Source organism: Centropristis striata, chromosome 4 (genome assembly GCF_030273125.1).
Source record: "Centropristis striata isolate RG_2023a ecotype Rhode Island chromosome 4, C.striata_1.0, whole genome shotgun sequence".
Lineage (NCBI taxonomy): Eukaryota > Metazoa > Chordata > Actinopteri > Perciformes > Serranidae > Centropristis > Centropristis striata.
Window position 1 is genome coordinate 38,931,000 of NC_081520.1, and position 12,552 is coordinate 38,943,551.

The window sequence follows — 12,552 nt, forward strand, 5'->3', positions numbered from 1 at the left end:
CTTGTAGGATGTCCCAAATCTCGGAAAAAGAGAGAAGATAAGAGACTTGCTTCATACGTCTGTGTACCCTGAGTCTTTTTTTTATTATTTACATTTATTAACAATTTATTGTATTGTTAGTTATCAAGTTCATAACACTTGCAACTTGAGTCTACAAACACACAACAAATGTCTTGTAAAGCTTATGTTGGTTATATCATCCTACAGCTTGAGGATTTGGATTTGTGAATGTAAAATTTAGTTTGAATAATAAGTAATCATTAATATGATAATTAGTATAAGTAATTAATCAAATAGAACAGCAAACGTTGGAACCTGGTCTCACAGGAATCCGTGAAATAGCCACGGATTTGCTTAACTCAAAATCTGTTGATATACGTGGTGGTATAGTTTTTCCAAAAATGGCGAAAAAAACACTACATTATGTCAAGTCCGAAAATTACCCCATCACGAGAAAGTCATACTATAGCATGTCGATTTTTGTCAAAAAAAGTGCCTAAAGTAAAATAGTAAAATGTAAAATGCCTAAAAATGCTAGAAATGGGTCTATTATAGTCTGTTGAAACATATTAGAGCATAATATGGCCAGAAATTATTTTAAAAAATACCATATTATGGGATGTCATAATTCATACTTTTGTTAAAAATGGTCAAATTTTAAAATGCCTAAAAATGCTAGAAATTATCCAATAATACTCTGTTACACGTGGCAGTATAGTTTGTCCAAAAATAGCGAGAAAAAAAACACCATATTAGGTGATGTCCAAAAATGACCCCCTCAAAAAAAAAGTCATAGTATAATATGTCGATTTCTGTCAAAAATGGTCATGTTACAAAATGCCTAAAAATACTTCAAATGGGTCTATTATAGTCTGTTGGTACATGTGGTATTGTAGTTTTTTCAAAAAATAGCGAAAAAACACGCTTTATAAAAAGCAACTTTTTTCTCCCAGATTCACCACTTCAAATCTCATAAATCTGCGCATTTTTTTCTCGTAGATTTGCCACTTTAATCTGGTAAACTTTTTTCTCAAAATATTATTTTCGTATGTTTTTTTTTACACATTCTGGCTGTATGGAATATCCTCCAATATTCTCTAGGGTTGAAATTTGGAATTTGCAAGTATTTCAATGAGTGCCCTATTAAGGGTTAAAGTGGTGAATCTGGGAGAAAAAAGTTGTTTTTTTCCAATTTTTTCTCGTAAATCTGCGACTTTTTTCGCACAGATTTGCCACGTTAAATCTCTTAAATCGGCGACTTTTTTCTTGCAGATTTGCCACTTTAACCTAGTAAATTTGCAACTTTTTTCTCGAAATATTACCTGAAGTTACTAAATATAGTTCTTTGCTTGATAAAGGGTAAAGGGAAAGAAAACTGCTGTAAATTCCTCAGCAGGAGGAGGAAATTGCTCAATCAGAAATTGCTCAATCAGGAAATCTTTTTTCCTTCATCCAACAACAGCAGAATCAGTAGCGAAGGTGTTTTGTCCATTTCACTGAGTCCCTTCAGGCAGCCGCTGACTGATGTGGTGTACTTGGTGACACAGCTTAATGGACTTCCTCCCTCTGCGAGGACATTTGGATCCTATCAGCCCCCAGCAAACAATATCAGAGGATATTGTTGCGGCGGAAGTGCCTGGACACAGGTTCCTTTGATGACAAAGAAAAAAATTCTGTTAACAAATCCAATTAAAATGTGTTTTAGCGCTCTCACTGTGATACTAGGAGGTTTAAGACTAAGTTGTCTGAAATATTTATGTACAAAGCATGCCCTATTGTTCTATTCAGTCACTTTCAGAAAAAAGTTGCTCTTTTCCCCCCTTTTTTTCTCGTAAGTCTGCGGTTTATTTTGTGTAGATTTGCCGCTTTAAACCTCTTATATCTGCGACTTTTTTTCGGGTTTGTACTTTTATTTAAATTCTAAATTTTGCTGATTAGCTGGAAGAAATCCATGTGGTTCCATAACCTCACAGAGAGACATGGGGACCCTATTTTGATATCCACTGAAATTACCAAATATAGTTATTCGCCCAATAAAGGGTTAAAAAATCCTAACTATCACTTTGTTAAATTAAGTGCTGTCAAGTTTGTCAAGATAAATAAAATGCTGTTTTATGTGAATATAACATGAAAGTGGAACTGCAACTGTGTGAAATGAAGCCAAATAACTGCTTTTGTTATCAACTTTTCCTCTGCAAAATAGCATGAAATCATTACAACATCAATCCAGCAAGGGGGACTCTGTTCAAACTCCCCAAGACTAAATATTTATTTCTCTTCTAATAAACCACAAGCTAATCCTGCCATGTTAAAATTTACAGTAAACAGTTTTTTCTTTTGTAAAAGCCTCCAGTCCTCTGAGGCTCTTGTCTACTTCTGCATGTCTTTTTATTTTCATCTCAATTTTTTTGGTAAGATTTAGAGCAGAGCTTGAAAACAAGACGAGTAGTGATGCAACAAAGAAAAGAAAAAATTTTTAAAGAAAAAAATTCTGTTAACAAATCCAATTAAAATGTGTTTTAGCGCTCTCACTGTGATACTAGGAGGTTAAAGACTAAGTTGTCTGAAATATTTATGTACAAAGCATGTCCTATTGTTCCATTCAGTCACATACAATGTTCTTTTAGAGTGGTTTATATGTCTGCCTTACTGGCACGGATCCATATATGACCTATATGTATTATCTCTGCTATATATGGATCTCCCATAGACCTGTGTGACACATGTATATGTGGTATTCCCACAATAAAATCCCTCAGGGGAATTTCCCACACAAACGTACTGGACGAGCACCAATCATGTCTGGCACATACTGTGTGTTGGCGCTGTTCCCGTCTTCATAATAGCTACTGAATCATTTTAATTAGCAGCTGGTTAGCAATTTGTAAGTACTATTATTTATGAATATCTTGTCAATTAGCCTGAATCAATCACACGCTACATACATAATAGTCTAGCCTTTTATTTGATGCTTTTGGAGATTCTTGCGGTTTACATCTTTGAAATATGAGTTTGTGGGTAAGAAAGGTGAGAAATTCACTTGAGATTCAATGCTAGAATTACATCTTAATTTATAAATAACTTTCACAGTGTCGTGAGAATCGCACACTGACAAACACAGACAAGAAGACATAGGGTCACACATATAGAAACATGTTAAGTTATTCCTCACAATGCACAAGAGCTTCAGTTGTTCAGTTATTTTGGTGCTCATTCAGTGGCGGTTCTAGACCAGTTTTACTGTGGGGGCCAAGGAGGGGCCAGTGTTTAATCAGAGGGGCACATTAGCACATGAAAAAATGGCAAAGATGATATTTAAGCATTCAAAATCTTTGAATGTCTTGAAAAAGACACAAAATGAGAAGACAGAATAACAAAAAAAACCCACAGAAGACATAAAAATGACAAAAAAAGACACAAAATGACAAAAAAAAGACACAAAATGAGAAGACAGAATAACAAAAAAAAAACCCAGAGAAGACAAAAAAGACACAAAATAACTAAAACAGACACAAAAAAGACACATAAATGACACCAATGACAAAAAAGACAAAATAACTAAAAAAGACACAACAACAGACACAAAATTACCAAAAAAAGACACAAAATGACTTACAAAGACATGTAAAGACATGAAAAGGGTTCAAAAATGGACAAAATATCCCTTTAAGACTCCAGAGAGTTAAAGTATTATACAATGTACACATTCTGGGTTCCTTTTGTGTACAATGAGATATTGTTTGAACAAAAAAAAAGGTTAGAATTGTTCCATTGTTCATCGTTATAAATTGACCATTTTATTATTAATTTGACACAGGGGCCACAGCAGGGGCCAAAGGCTTCTTCACAGGGGCAGTGGCCCCTGGAGGCCCCTGTGTAGAAACGCCATTGTGCTCGTTCCTTTTTTCAGTCTCTTAACCAGCTATTCTCAACCTTGGGTTCCAGACCCCAATTGGGGTCGCGAGATGATTTCTGGGGGTCGCCAAATCATTTTGGAAGTCAGCTCTGTCTCCACTGTGTTAATGTGTTTTAGTCTTTTTGGTCATTTCATTTCTTTTTTTGGTCATTTTGTGTCTTCTTTGGTCAGTTTTCTGTCTTTTTTTGGTCATTTTGTGTCTTTTTTTGATAATTTTGTGTCTTTTTTTGGTCATTTTGTGTCTTTTTTTGATAATTTTGTGGTAATTTTGTGTCTTTTTTTGGTCATTTTGTGTCTTTTTTTGATAATTTTGTGGTAATTTTGTGTCTTTTTTTGTTATTTTGTGCCTTTTTGGGTCATTTCGTTTCTTTTTAGGGCCATTTTGTGTCTTTTTTTTGATCATTTTGTCTTTTTTGGTCAATTTGTGTCTTTTTGTGGTAATTTTTTTGTCATTTTGTGGTCAATTTGAGTCCTTTCTTGCTTAATTTTATGTACTTTTTTGGTCATTTTGGTCAGAGAGGTGTTTTAGTTGCAACATGCATGTTAAATTGGGGGTCGCAACTCAAAAAGGTTGAGAACTACTGCTCTAAACTGCTTTGGTTTTGATTCCTGTTTTATCGTTGTCGCTGCAGGATAGCTCCATGTTCTGATTACATCAGGGGAAATCTTTGAATGCTGGCCAGCCTGCCCAGAGTGTCACTCCTCCTGCAACTCCCCAGAGCTCCAATTTAAGCATCCCTGATATAGTGAAGCTCCGTTTCACTTTGGTGTTGCCCACAACACACACTCTGAGACCAACGCATCACAAACTTTCCAGGCCCCCGTCAATCTCTGGCTTATCTGAAATGACACGTGTCCAAGCAGTGCTACTCCTCAGTGATTTATAACGCTACACACTGTATCATTGATTCCTCTGTAAGTAATATCAAAGGCAATGACGAAAAAGGTAACCTTGGCATGAAAGGAGACGCTGCAGCGTGGAACACAGTGTCTCTGAGGAAAAGACTTTCTCATGTCTGTCTTCCCCTTCTCGGGAACGCTTCAGTCTCCAGTGTGTGTTTTCCCTCGTCACCTCTCTATGGTTTTGTAGCTATTCGTAGCTCAGTGACAGGCAGGTCCCAAAATAGTTCCAGAGGTTGGAGAAGGAGAGTTCAAAGAAAGGTGGGACACGACCCCACTGCTGTTCAAGCAATAAGGAGAGTGTTAATTAACTGAATCACGGTGGCTTTCCTGAATTATTAAAATTTTCTTAAACCAAGGATCCCTTAACCCTTTATCAGGCAAAGAATTATATTTGGTAGCTTCAGGTATTATTTCGAGAAAAAAGTTGCAAATTTACTAGGTCAAAGTGGCAAATCTACAAGAAAAAAAGTCGCAAATTTAAGAGATTTAAAGTTGCCAATCTGTGCGAAAAAAGTCGCAGATTTACGAGAAAAAAGTGGGAAAAAAGCTACTTTTCTAAGCCGAATTCACCACTTTAAATCTCATAAATCTGCACATTTTTTTCTCATAGATTTGCCACTTTAATCTCGTAAACTTTTTTCTCAAAATATTGTTTTCGTATGTTTTTTTTTACACATTCTGGCAGTATGTGATATCCTCCAATATTCTCTAGGGTTGAAATTTGGAATTTGCAAGTATTTCAATGAGTGCCCTATTAAGGGTTAAAGTTGTGAATTTGGGAGTAAAAAGTTGACTTTTTTCTCGTAAATCTGCAACTTTTTTTCCTGTAGATTTGCCACTTTAACCTAGTAAATTTGCAACTTTTTTCTCAAAATATTACCTGAAGTTACCAAATATAGCTCTTTGCCTGATAAAGGGTTAAGTGGGATTACTACTGGACCATCAACCAGGGGCATTTATCCTCTGCCCGGGCCTGATTATGTGCTTAGTGAGACAAAGCGGCATGATATGGAAATACCTTTGGAGATGTTATCTTTAGAAGTCAAAGAGTTGAAAATCTCCATTGTTCTGCCTGATTCAGAGACACAAATAGGGGAATGTAGCAGGCGTCACTTCATTGTCTGCTACGAATGAGTCATCACATCTACAGTCAGATTTTTTCTCCATGGAGCCATATGTTTTGATTCCCATAGATCGGTCTGTTTCTTCATAAGGGAATCTGTGAAATGACAAATATTCCATACATTTAATAGGAAGTTTGGTTGGGAGTTGGGCTTTTAAAATTATTCTAAACATGACTTTCTAAGCCTGAAATGCTGAGATGGTATTTTGTGCCTTCGTTAACTTACCAATACATCTTGTCTTATCGTTTAATTCACTCTGGAAAAACAGCATCGCAATAGCAATAAGTGGGTGATCTACTTAATAAGATCGGATTTGTGGATTTTGGCGTTTCCTCACTGTCCAAGTGTGCATTAAGTCATGAAAACACATGAAGCAAGACTGAAAACTCTCATCTTTTAATGATTTCCACAGGGAATTACTGCTGATGACAGATGCTGACCTTCACTGTTGGGTTCATCTGTGATGACGGACAGCCTGTAGCCTCTATCAGAAGCACATCGAGCACAAGAAATATCATGACTTGGAGGCATTGTAATCATATTTGGCTTATTTTTTTCTAAGGTTTTTTTAGGGGTTTTGTGATGGAATCAAGTAATAATCAATTATTTATTTTAGCATGCAACACTGCACCACCAACTCATTCTCATTCCAACTCATCAGATAAAAATGCTTTGCCTGGGCTCTTTCTGCTAAGCTTTTCTTAAATAAACCTCTGTGTTCATAGGAAAATGTTAACTTTAGGCAATTAAATCAAGTGACAAAGGTTGTGGTAAAAGAGTAGTGTTTGACCTAAAAAGTTTTTCTTTTCACACAACAAATTCTCTAACGTAACAACGGCAAATTCTAAAAATAGCACACATGTACGGCCCGTGGTTGTAAAAAATGGCTGCAGTTTCTGGGGATTTATGTTGTAAAACCACTGACCTAGGTTTAGATATAGATAGATAGATTGATAGATAGATAGATAGATAGATAGATAGATAGATAGATAGATAGATAGATAGATAGATAGATAGATAGATAGATAGATAGTTAGATAGATAGATAGATAGATAGATAGATAGATAGATAGATAGATAGATAGATAGATAGATAGATTACTTTATTCATCCCCGAAGGGGATGATGGTAATTATAATTATACTGATGATATGATGATATTTAGGGCAAAATGTCTGGTAAGGCATTATAAAAGACAGTTTAAACAGGAAATAAATGTATATAAATGCCAGAAATGAAGTAGTTACAAGTAGTTACGTAAAAAAAAAAAACGTAAGTTGGTAAATTATTTACTTTTGTTTTCACACAGAACGCAAACCCCGATCTCCCGGGTGAAATTCCCTTGCTTGTTTGACCCAATCCATCCCTTTAAACTTCACTTGGCTGTCAATCACTATTATGTCAGCAAGATGGCGGCTGCTGCATTACAGCGGAGGGTGAAATTCATAAATATACCTTGTTTTTTGCTGCCTGTACACATAACCTATGCTGACATTTTGACAGGAGGACAGGCTGTTTCACACAAGACTCGGGTTCGTTTGAGCCATCCAACATCTCCCACCTGCCCGGAGTGGACCTGTATTTATATTACGTCATTTACTCAAAGCATCTAATATTGCCGTGGATTGGTTTACATTACGGTCAATGAAAACCGCGTATCTAACAAGATGTAGGAGTGAGACCGGGCTGTTTTTTCAGTGTTAATAATTTTGAGTTAGTGGGTGTTGATTTTGGAGTTCTTTTAATACTTTAACACAAGCGAGTTACATGTTAACACCTGAGTTAGATTCACTTCAGTTGGAGTTGATTTTCAGATTTTGTGACTTGTATGTTAGGCTAAAGACAGAATGGACTTTTAATGTATCGTAAAACCAAACAATGGATGTTAATTATCACATTAGTGAAAGGAAATAACTGGAGCTGCAGGACTTTTTGTTTGCTCCCTACTTTAACAGATGAATGGACATTATATTCAGTAATATATCAGTATTTAAATTTTTGCAGCATGAATTATTTGCTTACACTGTGTTGCTATGAGTGAAGCACTCTGCTGGTGTGCCCACACTAATTATCAAGGAGCTGATATGGCATTTGCGGAAGCCTCCTTTGAAGCACAGCAGCCCCTGCACTCTTATCATCATCCAGGCTCCAATGAGACACTCACAGCACTCTGAACAGCTCTTATTGTGACCTTTTTGAAAATTGTGTTTTTTCAAACAGCTTGAGCCCCCCTCCAAGGCATCAGTAATTATGAAATTATTGAATTCATTTGGAATTTGAATGAAATGCCTCTTCATAGGATGATTACTCTCCCTCTTGTCACAACTCTTGACCACAGCAATTATTGCTTTAATGTGGCATTGACCTCATGATTTTCACACAGATTTGTTTTGCTTTGCTGTCTTCATTAAAGCGATTAGGGACATAACAGAGTATAAAAGGGAAGACAAAGGAATCTTGATGGTGTGTTCACATCAGACGGATAGTTTTTCATACAGTGTGATTACATGCAAAGTCAATACAATGATGCAAGGAGACATGCTGTTGATAACACGGTGGCAACGTTAATTCCTCATCTACTCAAAATTTAGGATTAGGATTTAGGGTTGTGAGTTATTTTTTAACTTGAGCATGAAATTTGGTTGATAATAACATGGTTAATAATAAAATAATAATAAAATCAAATGGCAGCTTTGTTTACACATGTGTCGTGCAAGAAATCTGAGGTGAAACTTTGCTTTGCGTCTGGAGTAAACACACCAGAAGACTCATGCTGCACTGTTTTTGTTCTTTTTTTAAAGAATGTCAATCATGAGTAATGTGCTTCAGTGAAAGTTGTTTTCTGGCAATAATGACTCAGATGATGAGACCTGAATAAATATGAGAAATAATAAAGGGAGACTGGAAATGCACAATTAAATATGAATTATCTTGATAAGGATTTAATACTTACCGCCTTAATTAAAAACAGTTTGGATTTGGATTTATGTCTGCTTTGAACATTTCCTGCTTGATGTTAGACATACTTTTCAAATTATTCGCAGAGGTGTTTGTGAAGATGGACGGTAATTGTGATTTACCTGTTTATCTGCATTCACAGTGAAACTTTTGAAGAGATGAAGCCGTCCTGACTGTGATGCCATGAGGAAATAAGCAGTCCCTCTTCCACCAGCAAATCAATTGTATGGTGAAGGCAAGTTAAAAGTGTCTAGAACAAGAACAAGAGCAGAGTGAAACTTCAAAACATGGAAGTCGTTTAATCTCCCAAAGTGCCTGAGGGGTAGAAATTGTAAGACAAGGAAAAAAATATTGCAATGAATATGATTGGATCGATTTGATATGCTTCACGTCTTTCTTCTCTGATTCTGCAAACCTGGCTTGATATGCATGACTGTACAATGTTGAAAGCAGACGACTGAAGTGAAGTTTAGTGAGCTGCGTCTTTTAACTCAGCCTCTTTCCACTTCACGTCTCTCTACTGCTTCCACCTGGCTCTTCAGTAGAGGTATGTGTGTCCAAGTCATTTGTAATCATTTATCCCCATAGGCAGAGTATCAATCTAAAGCTTAACACAATCAAATCATGAGCTGAGATTGCTATAGGAGCAGAGGGATGTGTTGTTAATTGTGCTGGGACTGAAAGTGAAAGATTGGAGAGCTCTCATGGTGCAGATAGTCATAATCACGTCCTTACTGAGATGAGTCCTTCCTTATTTCTCTCTCTTTCTGTCTCTTTTTCTGTCTCCGCTCTCCGCTTCAATGCGTTCCACTTCCAGTTTTTGCACGCTGTTTCCCCGCTGTCCTTTCCTCTCTTCACAGCCCTCTACAATCAGAGACAGGAACAGTATTCGAGTGCTGCACCTGACCCATGCAAATAGAGACTTCAGTAAGTTAAGGTTGTTGGTTTGAGGCAAATGTTCCCAGCAAGGCTGTAGTGAGCCTTTAGCACACAGAAATCCTGGCTTTTTTATTATTTCTTTACTCTGCACTATTAAAGTAAGTAGAAATGAATCACAGCTCCCTCAATGCATTTTGGCAAGAAATTCTATGACATGCACGACTTAAAGCTGGCGGAGCTCAAGTTTATGCCAGCGAGAAACCTGATTTTACAATCTACAGCCTATTAAATTTGCTCATCTTAAACTCATCTATAAGTAAACTTCTTCAGTGACCTTGCAGTTCCACTCAGGGCTTTGGGCTCAGTAACACTTGGAGCGTCCAGCAGGAATTGTAAGGGCTTTTCTGTTTTGGGGATCAGGATGTAGAAGTCCTGGATTCATCATTTCAAACTCAAACTGAAACAGTTTTTGAAGAGTTATCAGTCCTGTAGTCATGAATGATTTGGTTCTCCTTGGTTTGATGTCATTTTATTGTATAAGTTTGTGTCTTGTATTGCTTTGAATGTATTTTCTTGTGTGTTTTGGGGGATTTTACTGTTGTACATCTACTTACCTTTCTTGGCCTTGAGCTTCCTCACGTAGAACTAGAGCTCCTTGCCCTCCAGGGTGTGTTGCTTTGCCCTGTTGCACTGGCCCTTTCTTTTCCTTGCTGGAACTGAGCTGATCTTGGCCATCTTTTTACACCTAAAATACTTCTTCTGGGTCTGCTAACCTCTTCTGGGTCTGGACAAATGTCAACCTGATGAGGAGATCACAAATGTCATAAGTCACTGGACCAGGACACTATCACTCCCCCCCCCTTCCCCCCTTACAACTGTGCAAAACAGACGGCAAACCAGGAAGTGCCTTTAGCTGCATTCTACCAAAAATTCCACCAGGGGGCACTGATGGTGGCTGCAAAAGCATTTGTGTCCATTCATTTCAATACAAATTGAGAAAACTTCTCAATTGATTTTTAACCTCAGAAATTTTCTTTTAGGACAACACTATGGTCTCAATCACTAGTAAAAAACGTTTCTTCACAACATTGATGTTAGTAGTAATAATGGCCCTATTTAGAAGAAAATAGAAGATGAAGAATCAGAAATGTATATATATGTATATATATATATATATATATATATATATATATATATATATCCTAACCTGTTTTAAAATGGCAATATCCAAATACTATTGATGTCCTAACCATAAAATGTTTAAGGATTATTTTTCTACCTTATGACCACGGGGGTCATCATTTTTTAAAAAGCTGTGGAAAGTCACTTTCAGGGTTCCAAAAGTAGACAGAATTTCCGAAAACTGTCCCTTTACGTGCGATAAACGTATGATTTATTAAGTACACTAAGTCAATTCAAACTTTTATTAAGAACAATAATAAAACTTTATTGCAAATAAAGGACAGTGTGTAGACATTCCCTCCTACGCGTCTCTCTTAACTTTCACAGTCAAAGTTTCCAATCTGCGCCATGATGCTTACGTTGTTTAAGTCTCAATTAACAAAGACTTCAGTGTGCTGGAAATTTAATTACAGTAGATCTGATGACATTTTTTGTGAATGGCCCTCGGCTCATGATCTTAGTCTATCAATGGCGCTGGCTCCCAGCTCATCCAACATTAATCAGTGTTACCAGCTAGTTTACTGATTCTCCTTATCTCACCCAAAGGTAAATGGAAGCTGTTCCTTTCTGGTTCACAGATTACAAAGAAAGAAATATAAAACAAAAGCACATATACATTTTAAAGCTTTTCTATTTGGGTGCAATATAATAGTAGAAAAGGTCCCTAATATTTTGTGTAATCTGCAGATTTGAACATTGCACATTGAACATTAACCACATTTTTTAAGCAATTATCAGCCTTGGGGTTATAAACATCCTTGTGCCTCCAGCATGCACACTCATTTCAGCGTCAGCATGAAGCTATTGACCAATCTTTGCAGTTGAAGCATTACAGATACAGCTTGACAGACAATAAGAGTGAGTGATTTACCATGACATAACTGTCACCTAGTTCCGTGTGTAAGTGACAACCAGATACAAAGAAAAGAGAGAGATTAATATCTACACTGTCCTATTAAGGGCTTTAGGGTCTTTCCAATACTCTAAGACACCAGCCTCATGTTAAGCTGCATTGTATTGAATTTAATGATTTATTTTCTAGATCTTGGCTGTATGACGGGTGTGAAAGATAACCTACTCTCAATTCATATTTTCTACCCTGCTGCAAAGAAGAAGAGCCATCCTGCAGCATTGTCCACTACACTGCAAAAAAAGAAAAGTTGGGTGAACTCAAAATTTCAAGGCAACAAACTTCAATAAAATTTTAAGTTGGATAGTTAAACTAAATATTTTAAGTTTTGTTTTCGAGTTTGCTCAACTCTGAATTCAGATTTTTGTCAACTCAACTGTAAGTTGTACTAACTTATAATTTTAATTTTAATTGTAATAACTTTTAATCCTTACTTCTGCTAACTTCTGCAATGTGTTGAATTGGCACGATTGTAACGCCGCTATGAAATGTCAGCTAATGTTGCGACCACAATTTTGAGTTAGCATTGATACACTAATGGCTACTCTTGGAGCTGTAACAAGCAGCGCGGCTAGCATCAGTAAGCCGCTAGCATCAGTTAGCCGTTAGCTTTCGCTAATGAATTTCACCTCTTTCCCGCATTTCACAACAAAGAAATAAGAGTTAGCAGAACTATTGTC